Source organism: Polyodon spathula, chromosome 2 (genome assembly GCF_017654505.1).
Source record: "Polyodon spathula isolate WHYD16114869_AA chromosome 2, ASM1765450v1, whole genome shotgun sequence".
NCBI lineage: Eukaryota > Metazoa > Chordata > Actinopteri > Acipenseriformes > Polyodontidae > Polyodon > Polyodon spathula.
The window spans coordinates 94355299-94365854 of NC_054535.1; the positions used below are offsets into that span (position 1 = coordinate 94355299).

General features: G+C 39.4%; 1 protein-coding gene across 1 annotated transcript in view; it reads right to left on the minus strand.

The window, feature by feature from the left end:
- LOC121304079 (sodium-dependent phosphate transporter 2-like) overlaps positions 1 to 10251 on the minus strand; it is a 100956-nt gene extending 90705 nt beyond the window's left edge. Inside the window, exon 1 of the mRNA XM_041235087.1 lies at positions 10106 to 10251. The gene's annotated coding sequence lies outside the window, so the exon portion shown is untranslated. The remainder of the gene's footprint in view (positions 1 to 10105) is intronic.
- Between the last annotated feature and the right edge of the window lie 305 nt (positions 10252 to 10556).

Below are 10556 nucleotides of genomic sequence, written 5' to 3' on the forward strand. Positions count from 1 at the left end.
ATACTACTGAGAACGAAAATATTTTCTTGGGTTTGAAAAACAATGTGGCTTTGCACCGCCATCTAGTTGGCGAGGGGGAATCTTTTGTCGTAGAACTGTTGGAGAAAGCTTAATCAAGCTTGAAAGTTCCATGACTAAATCTAGAGCATCACGCACTGGGTGTGACGTTCTGGCACAATCCTGGAGGCAAAGATTCAAACAATGTGCCATGCAGTGCACATACAGAGCCATTGTGTTTTCTGACTTTATTTTTGCTGCAACACCATTCACATGTCCACTCATTTTTGCTGCTCCATCACAAGCTTGCCCCACACAATCTGATAGCACTGTGTTGCAACGCAAAAGCACGTCTTTAAGAACATTAACAATGGTCACAGAGTTTGTGTTTTCTAGGTCAACAAAGCCAACTGCATCTTTGTGCACATTATAGAAACAGTCTACCCACCATAGACTAACAATAAGCTGCTCCTTCCCACTCAGATCTGGTTTCATTTGCAATTATGGCATAGAATTTGGCACTTTTTATTTCTGAAAGCATCTCTCGCAGAGCTTGATTTCCCACCAAATTCATTGACAATTTCTAGGGAGACATACTTGCGCTCTTCAATCCACTCTTTGATTCCACTGCAGTACCTGTAGAAAATTGTAATTTGGTTCTATATGGCATCTAATAGCAGGCCCTTGTTTTGCAAGCAACTTCAGTGTGGACAATTATTTCATAAAAATCATTTGGTGTTTCCTTTGCTGTTCAGCATGCTGTGCTGACAATTGAGCTGCTATACACTTGGAGCTTTCTGGGCCTGTTGTACATAGAGGGATTCCCCATGCACATGGGATTTTTCATGATTTCTGAAAGCACCTTGAGCATTTTTCCAGTTTTATTCCTTTCTGTCTTGCTTGGCAACAATAAAAGCAGAAAATCTTGTTTCGTGTTGTGCAAAATGTAAGCCAGTGAAAATCTCTATTCCATTTTGTCTGAAATGAGCACATTTGTTTGCCTTGTTTTCGCAGTGATGAAGAAGCTGACTCAGGTTGCTGTGGACTGCATAGTTCCAGTCCACAACACTGGTTTTGACAATTATTGTCATAAGTAGATTCTCTAGGAGCTTTAAGCTCCAGGTTGTGCAAGGAATGTGAGGATGTTGGCACATGGGGATCAAGTGACTCTGTTGTACAATTTGAAGTAGATGAATGAGCAACATTTTCTGTCTGTAAAACTTTTTAAAGTATTTCTCTAATGTCCCTGATATTGCTTTCTTTATTGCGTACCTCAAGCTGTCCAGCAGTACCTAACTAAGATGATAAGAGGTTAATGACTACTGTATCTTTCCTACTTCAGATCTTTCTCTTCCTTTCCTTCCTTGTCTATACCTTCCCTGCCTGTTCTCTTATCTCACTTGTCACCTAAAAATAAAAGCAATCGATTAAAAAAAATAAACAAAAAAATACTCTAAATCTCATTTCACTTTATAAATTATGGAGTTAGTAGTACTCACTATACATATGGCCCAGCAAATTAATATATTTAGCAAGTGGAAAAACACCATGTTTTTATTACACATATTCTGTGTGTTTTTTTTGTTTTTTTTTTAATACAGTACAAACTTAGCATTGCATGTATTGTATGTTTGTATTGTATCTCTAAATTAAAAAAAAAAAAAGCATAACACATATCGTACATCATATCCTAAAATGTAATGTTGCGGTCAGTTAGTTAGTTTAACGATCATAATTTTCAAAAGATTAATCTGCTAACTGGAGAATTCTTGGCAGTTATGCAAAAAGGTACCGTATCTGAGATCCGATGAGATCCAGCGCAAATTAACCCCTGGGCCTACCTTATAATTAGGCTTCCAAACCATACTTTCAAAAATCATTCCTTTTAGTCTGGTAAATTTTTATAAATAATAACTGTGTACTATTTTACGCTTAGATCAGGAAATCAAACGTAGCCTACATATTTTAAGTTTCACAAGCTTTTATTGAAAAATTAACACAGCCAGCAAACCAGAAAAGAAAGTGAAGAACATAAACTTTAAAGCCAGAGATTCAATGCATATTTGCACGCATATATAAGCCAATAGGACGGAAAAGCAAAGCAATTTGTAATTGAATGGTTTGATTATAATAATTTCTCTGATAATCTGATTTATACATTCGGTGTTAAATGAAAAGGAAATAAATTATGAGTTTTTTTTTTTTTTTTTACTGTCCACTCAGTATGTCACTAGTGGAAAACATTTCAGTTTGTTCTTACAATCGTCTATCTTTACTTTTTCATTTCCACCTGCTGCATTAAAAAAATGTATCCATACCTCCATTAACCCTCTTATACTCAGTCCCCGTGTATTTTATATGCGTAGAATATCTTTTGTTGCTAGATTCACTGGTGCCCTCGAAGTGGAAATGCGTTGCATACATTTAAACTTTTAAAGCTATATGTAGTGAAATAAACCAAAACAAAGATGGGACGTAGAAAACTTTTTTCAGTTGAAACTGCAGTGCAGATTCAGATGGTTTTGTTTTGTATAGGGGAGTTTTGAAATGCACATTTTTCTAAAAGACTGTAAACGGCATACAAATGTGTACAATTAAATAAATAAAAAGGAAAAATATATACGCCAAAAGGTTCCTACGCCTATGCCATGAATCATGAAACAATAATTACAATATCATTTCCTGGGAGCTGTGCTTAGGTTTTATTTATTTATTTGTTTTATTTTGGCTGTATAAACAACAAGATACTGTTTGAATTACTGCAGTAACAACTATGTCGTTTTTTTTCTTTCATTTCCTTAGCAGCACCTGTAGAAAACAATTATTAGGCAGACGCCTCAGGTCTCATGCAATACTGCAGTTAATGTGAGGCTCGCCCTATTAAAAGCAGAGTTTTGACCTCAGCCCTTAAGCCCTATCTTAACTCAGATCCTAACCATTAGTGTTCAGATCCAGAGATGAAATTGCAATCTTCTGAGCCACTGCCATGCACCAGGATACGATGAGTCACCTGTCACCACAGTGCTAGAAAAAGGGATCAGCTGTGAAGGCAGTTGGACAACAATAATTTTGGGTGCTGCTGTAAGCTGCACTAGAGTAGATAGGACTATATCATGGATATATAAACAGCTGGTGGATTCAGGTTACAAAACCCTTGCCAACAGACAGCAAAGACAGCAAGGGCACGTGTACTTTTCCTACTGCTTAATAGGGCTAGTCGGACATAGGTTTAAGATGACCTGAACTTATAAAAGAGTTTTGTATTGTACCAAAATGGGTTCTGTTTGTGTGATCTCCAGGTAAACAGCTCAAAACAACAAAATAAACCATCAAATTATATATAACGTCTAACATCTAAACTAACACCAAAAAAGTGCAGCTAAAACATCTGTTTCATAGAACATTATTTTTAGGTACTGTAAGTTAAACAGCAGTTTTATTCTGAAAAAATATTTATTTAAAGTATGCGTTGCATAGTGAATGCACACAGTAATTGCTTTAGTTGCAGATTTCAGAAACAGGGCTTTTAAAAGTGTAAAAAAAAAAAAAAAGAAAACAAATTACTCAGAATTTGGGGTGTATGTACTGTATGTTTTATAAACACAAAGCACTCAATGTCAGGATCGTGACTGCTTGTATGGGTATGGTGAGTGGTGATTATGGACTATTTGGAAGCTGGTCCCGTCTATTAATAGGAGAAGAAGCCCTCGCCCTCTGAAAAGAGGACCTGATCTGACGATGCCAGGTCAGCAGGGTGGACCGTGACAAAGCCACGCCCCTCCCCAGCAAGGGAACTGCCTGCATTAAGGTAGAAGTTGGGGAGGTGGAGTGTAGGATCACAACCAGATTGCAAAGGCAACGCCCAGGTAAGTTTACATGAGATTTATATAGTATATAAGGAAGTGATTTAATGAGGCAAGTAATCAGTAATCCTAAATAGGAGAGCAACCAAGCAACAATCTCTCCCCCAAATTTCAGCCTAAGCTTCCAGTCCACAGGACAATGAACAGTCATTGGGGAAGATTTTGTTTTCTTTATGGAAAACAAAGAGTTTCCTGCATATCAATAACTATATTATAGTCTTCATGAATGGATTTCAACACTTACAAAGCTGGTTACACCTGGGGAGGGGGAGGGATAACAATTCCTCAGTGAGCACCCATAATCAGTTGTAACAAACAAGCAATGGCAAGTAACAAATTAAAGATGGGTTTATCACTGATGACAGAATGCTGGTGACAAGCCAACAATGTCTAAAAATGCTCAAGTAGTTGCTGCAGTTGTTTACTAATGTGTTGTAAATATGATACTTGCAGAACCAACACTAACGAAACAATATTGGTGAAAAATCTCCTGCTATCAATATAATGCCATAACACTCGGAGTGTGTAATTGTTTGGCGTTGAGAACAAAATAGAAAGAAATGTGAAAAGGCAGCAATTATGAAGGAAAATAACTTGGAACAGTGTATTTCAAGATTCTACTTGTTTGCTTTTCATACCATAACAGTTAATAAGCATATAGTGAAGAAGGCATTAGCAGAAATGTTTCTTGACTTAGTTTTGTAGTTTTACCAGCAGTGATGGGCATAAGACTCCAGAGCATTCGTGTATTGTAGCTACACACTGTTTAAAGTTTCATAGGCTGAAAAAACATGCATTTTTTAAACAAATATTTAGTTCCTGGTTGAAATTAATCCTGGATTGATAAGGATACTTTGGGACAGGGTTGGCAACTACTGCTGTTACTAAATATGATCTACTTATATTTTCAATTGTATAAAGTACAACCGACATACCTGCTGATAACAGCTTGGAACACTGTGGTGATCTGGTGTGGGATATATAATATACATAGGAATTCAGAATGGTAATAATATACTGGGATTGCATACTATATATACAAAGTAAACAATATGCATTTAAATGTGTTGCCTTTCTGAATTTAGTAAGAAAAAAAGCTGTATTCAGTGTATTTCAATCAATTTCCCCTACAATATATACTGATGCACAATGAAAATGCAACAGTCTAACTTGTACATCAATAGCTCATTGGGTACATACATGGTGTTATTTACATTTTAAATAGCGAGCAGATAGGTTTGTTGATTGTTTGAGTATTGGCATGATTGAAGGTGGCCTGTCTGTGAGAGAAGTTCCCAGAGAATGAGATGTTCTGCTTCAACAATCAGCAGACTAGTCCAGAGAAACCAGAAAACCAGCTCTGTGAGGGACAGGCCATGTCCTGGAAGGCAGAGGGTCACCACACCGGCCCAGGACCGTTATGCTGACTGTTGCATTGTTCAAGCTAACTGGTGGGGTGGTGAAAGTGTGATGACTTGGGGAGGAATCTCCTTAAACACAAGAATGCCTTAGGTGCAGATTGAGGGCAACCTTACTGCTCAGCGATACATTGACAAAGTCCTTGAGGCAACAGTTTTTCCATTTCTGCAAGTAAATCCGGAAGTGTCGACTTTCCAGCAGGACAATGCAAGACCACACAGTGCTAGGATTACAATTGCATGACTTCAAGAAAACAATGTCAAGGTCTTGCCGTGGCCAGATTTTCCTCCTGACCTTGATCCAATAGAACATCTGTGGGACCAAATCACCAGTGCCATCCACAGGAGACAACCGTGACCAGCCAGCCTTTGCCAGGTGGCTGCAGTTGCACAGTGGCGGAACATCCCACAGCAGTCTATCCAGAGGCTGATCAGGTCTGTGCGTCAGTGTTGCCAGGATTGTGTTAATGCTCAGGGAGGTCATACGCAATACTAACTTTGTAATGTTTTCATTTTGACACCGCGTCATGTTTCATACTAAAAACCTATCATGATTCATGTGGCAAAGTGCCCCGCCCCTGTGTGTATTTTGTGTTTTATGTTGTGTGTTCGGTGAGTGGAGAACGGGATTGGAGACGGAGGTAATAATAATAATAATAATAATAATAATAATAATAATAATAATAATAATAATAGTTCAAATATCAGCTCACCGTGTTTGTCTGTGTAGTCCATTTTGTTTGTCTCTTTAATTTGGCGAAAATGCCGTGTCCTGTGTTTTTGTTTGTTACAACCTTTTTATCTACTGTTCTGTTCATTCATTAAATGCTGAGCGCAAGCAAGCACTCTGCATCCCCAAAACTCCACCTCTCTGTTGTTTATTTCCTGGTTTCTGGTCTGACGTCACCCACTATAGCCGTCTTTGTGACATTCATGACTCTTGTTTCCATTTTCTGTGATTTTGTTTGATATTTATGTTTAAAATATTTGATTAAATCCATTAGACCTAGCGATTTGTTCCCTTTAATTTGGTTGCGTTAATTTTGTGCATCAGTATATGATTCTACAGCCTATGTGCTTCTGAGTGTATTTTGTAAAGCCTGCACACATCTGTATTAGTTTCTGTAGATTGTACTGGCTGATTCTGCTGTCCACTATCATGCACATTCTGGACATATTTACAAACACACGCTCTCTACTGACTAGGCTGTGGCTGGCAGAGCATGCATTAATATCAGAACATATCACTCATGCTGCCTGTGGCACAAGCAGTTTTTTTTTGTTTGTTTGTGTAAAGGGTGGACACAGCAGGTCTTGTTTGTCAGATATTTCTTGTTTTGTGGATAATGTACAGCAGCATGTTTAAATGTTCATAAGGTAAAGGTGTGGGATGAGGCAAACTGTATTCCACTCAAAGTAATCTGTACCTTTATTCTTCTCAGGGCACTCGCAAGATAATTAGGCAAATTTATTTAAACTAATATGTCAGAAAAGTGTATTTGTTAAATAAAGATTATATATAGCTAGTATACAGTACACAAATACTACTGTCAGATGTAACGGAAATCCTAATACAACCATTATTAAAATAATTATGTGCAAACGAGGAAAAATAAAGGTTTCATAGTTGAACGGGTGCTCATATTACTACATAATTTGTTGGGTTTTATTATTATTTACAAAACTAGTACGTAATTTGCCATATATAATGCCATAATGGTTAGGCTTAGGATTCCCAGTGAAGTCTAGTGAAGCTTAGCGCAAGCAAAAAGATATAATAATTCAACGCTGTAGCACTAGAACCCAGACCACTCAGAGTAATCACAGACATTATAAAATAATAAGGGAACAATTAGGGTTGTCAATTATACATTTTTTGGGAGATTCGTTTTTTTTAACGAATGTTAATCGCACTCCTGTGTTGTACCTCTTAGCACATCATAATTAATTTCCTGAAACACAATTTTAATACACTCAAGTGCATGCCAGGATTGGAATGAACCAACTGAAGCAAAGCAAAGGTTCATAGGGTTCATTTGAACCACTGGGTCATGTGACCTATATACGATGTTTAGCAGTAGCTGATAGGAAGGAAATTAATTGTTTTAACCCAATACATACTCTTTTTGTCAACAGTGCTCACATTGTAGTTAGTCAAGCTAAAAGGATTTTTTTTTTTTACTCAAGATGCTGCTTTTTGTTTTATATTTCATAAATATTTACATATTTTTTTCAAATTAACAAAAACAAAAAAGCATTTAGTACGTACAAACAAAGCTCTTTATGAACATTATTGGTAAAAAAAAATCCTCTGATCTATTATATGTGTATAAAGGAAACAACATACACAATTTCTTTAAAAATGGTAATGGCAGGGATTCGAACGCACTATTTCCCACCTCTCTACTTTATAGCTACAGATATACTACATGTAAGCATCAATCAAAATGTCCTAGTTATCACACTATCTTACACACTACGGTTGCATCAAATTACGCTGTCTTTTATTTCAATCAACAAGAGCTTGTTTACATATGAATACAACCTACAGAAACAAACACACTGTTCACAACTGCAAAAGCCGTTTCATTTGACAAAAAAAAGTGCAAACAGAAACTAAAAATTCCCAAAGAAAAAAAATCTGTATTGTCATACCATCCCTGTCGAGAAGACCCTGCTGGCCACACAACCCCGCCACCTCGGTGAGTCGGGCAATGTAAACAGTGTACTCTCTCTCCCTTTACTACTTTCTGTATAGCTCACAGTGCTGCGCAGTTCCCAGTGTAAACAGGGTACTCAGCGCAAGGTGTGCTTAGCAGTGTTCGACACTTACCAGTGTTCGACATTGTGCAGAAGGACAAGCACACCCTCTGCGTGTGCTACGTGGGCGTACCAAATGCTACTATGGCCCTTGAGAAGAACGGGGCATGTAGCATCTGTGAGGCCCTTCAGGCCCAACTGAAAGTGGCTTGCTTAGAGAGTTAGCCAGAAGGGCGAGCTCTGCGTCCTTCATGGCCGGACCATCAATGGCTCGGACATCCCAGACGACCTGTCCCAGGAACCCCTGTCAGGCATTTCCAACGCAGAAGCCACCCGTAATCACTCCCCATCTCCACAAGCGAGACAGCTGAAGAGCACTAAGAAGGTGAGGGACATTATGGACCTCAAAGCCCAGATGACCCAGGTCCTGAAGCTTTTGGATAAACAGGTGCCAAAGACCCCTGTCCTGGGGTAATTTCCCACAGCCCCAATCACCATACCCTCCTCTCTACCAAGGGAGTGCAGGAAGGATGAGCAGGATCGTCCCAGTTGGTACAGGAGCACACACTGTCCATAGTGACCTCGGGTGACGGGGCTTCTTGCAGATGAAGAACCTGGTTCTGAGAGTGTCTCAGAAGCCAGTACCACCCTGCCGTGCTGCAGCTTTCCTGCAGGTCCCCTGGATGCCAGTGGCAGAACCAGGATGGTCCGTTTTCCAGACACAGGCGACGGCTCCCTGCCCCCAGAGGTTCCCGGCTTTCCCAGATTTTTTGAAGGAGGTACGCTCCTCCTGGGACCACCCGGCCTTGGGACATAGTGTGATGAAACAGGCCACATCACTCTTAGACGCCCTAGTGCACAAATGGCCCAAAGCCTTTTTGTACGCTTTCCCGCCAATACCACTACTCCCAGCTTTTCTCGAGAAAGTCCAGTTAGAGAAAGCGTCAGTTTTTTTAGTGGCTCCCAAGTGACCCAGGAGAATATTGTTCTTGATCCTGTGCCAGCTGTTGCACGGCCAGCCATGGGAGATTCCACTGCTTTTGTATGTCCTCAGTCAGGCGAAAGGCTCTCTTTGGCACCCAGAACCCTAGGGCTATCAGACACGGTTGTGGCAGCAATGCAGAGCGCTAGGCAGACTCCACTAGGTATTTATATACCTGTAAGTGGAAGTATTTTCAAGCTTGGTGTCTGGCTGGGAACCATGACCCCATTACTTGCCCTATGCCAGTCATTTTGCAGTTTCTGCAAGAACTGCTCGATGCTGGAAGATCCCCATTACCTTGCCCTAAATGCCAGCAGTTTTGCATTTTCTGCAAGAACGCCTTCCACCTTGAAGGTGTATTTAGAGGCATCTCTGCTTGCCATGCCCCTGTAGATTCTATGTCTCCGGTTGTGCATTTTTTGGTTACCCGTTTCCTTAAAGGCGCACAGCAATTAAGAGGAGGATCTTCCTGCGAGTGACTGTTTTATTCCCTCGGTAGGCCGGACCGAGTGCATCATCATAGGAAGGGGCATTTCGGCAGCTCTGGTATAGAGAGCTCAGCAATACCTATCTGAAGGGCAGGAATATCCCATACCAATGTAAGTTGTGGTCGTCTTCTCTTTCAGGGAACCAGGGTTATGGTAAGTAACCTAATGTATTTGCGTGACCTCGTTGCCATAGTAACCAAATGCATGGCACTGATAAAAGCATGAATTCACATTGTGAAATACTGTAAGGAAAATAAATACCTGTTTTTCTTTTCATGGTAAATTGCAAGAAGTTGAAAGCAACATTTTTGCTTATGAAATCAGCTCTTGATTCGCCAATGCCTGTCATTGCTACAGTACATTCCAAACACACACTCATTCCAAAAATATTAAAGCTGCAAAACTGTCTAGACAGAACACTCCCAACCACGTAAACCATTTAAAATATTTGAAGCAGACAAAAAAATAAATGTACTTACATATATTTAAATATACATATAATAAAAAGTCAAAGTGGCAGCGTCACCAAACCAGTGAGAATACAATATTACATTTTAAGCAATTATTAAATACAATGAAAGTCAATCAATTACTTACCATAGTTAGTATAGTTAGTATCCTCTCGTCTCTGCTCCACCTTACACAGGATAAAGCATTGGGCTTGCAGTTATACAGTCATGACACTCGCACATATCGCTTCAAAGAACAGCAATTTTAAGCTATTTGACAGCATTCGGCCAGTCTTAATCCTGTTCACATGGGCCCTAAACTACCTCTTAAAAGCATGTGCATATTTGTTTTGCAATGCTGACTGCCGCACTACTACTAACTTACTTTAAAAATGCACATTAAAATAAACGTCTGGGACTTTCAACAGATCTGCGCCAACTGCCTTGCAAGCTGTCAATCAAACATGGCGTGCACATGATTCGTTGTGTGAGGTATATCCCACCCAAATAACTGCATCACAATTACTACTTTGATTTAATTGGCCTGATGCATTTAAAAAAAATAGCCTGTTTGATCTAAAATTAAAACACCCACCTTC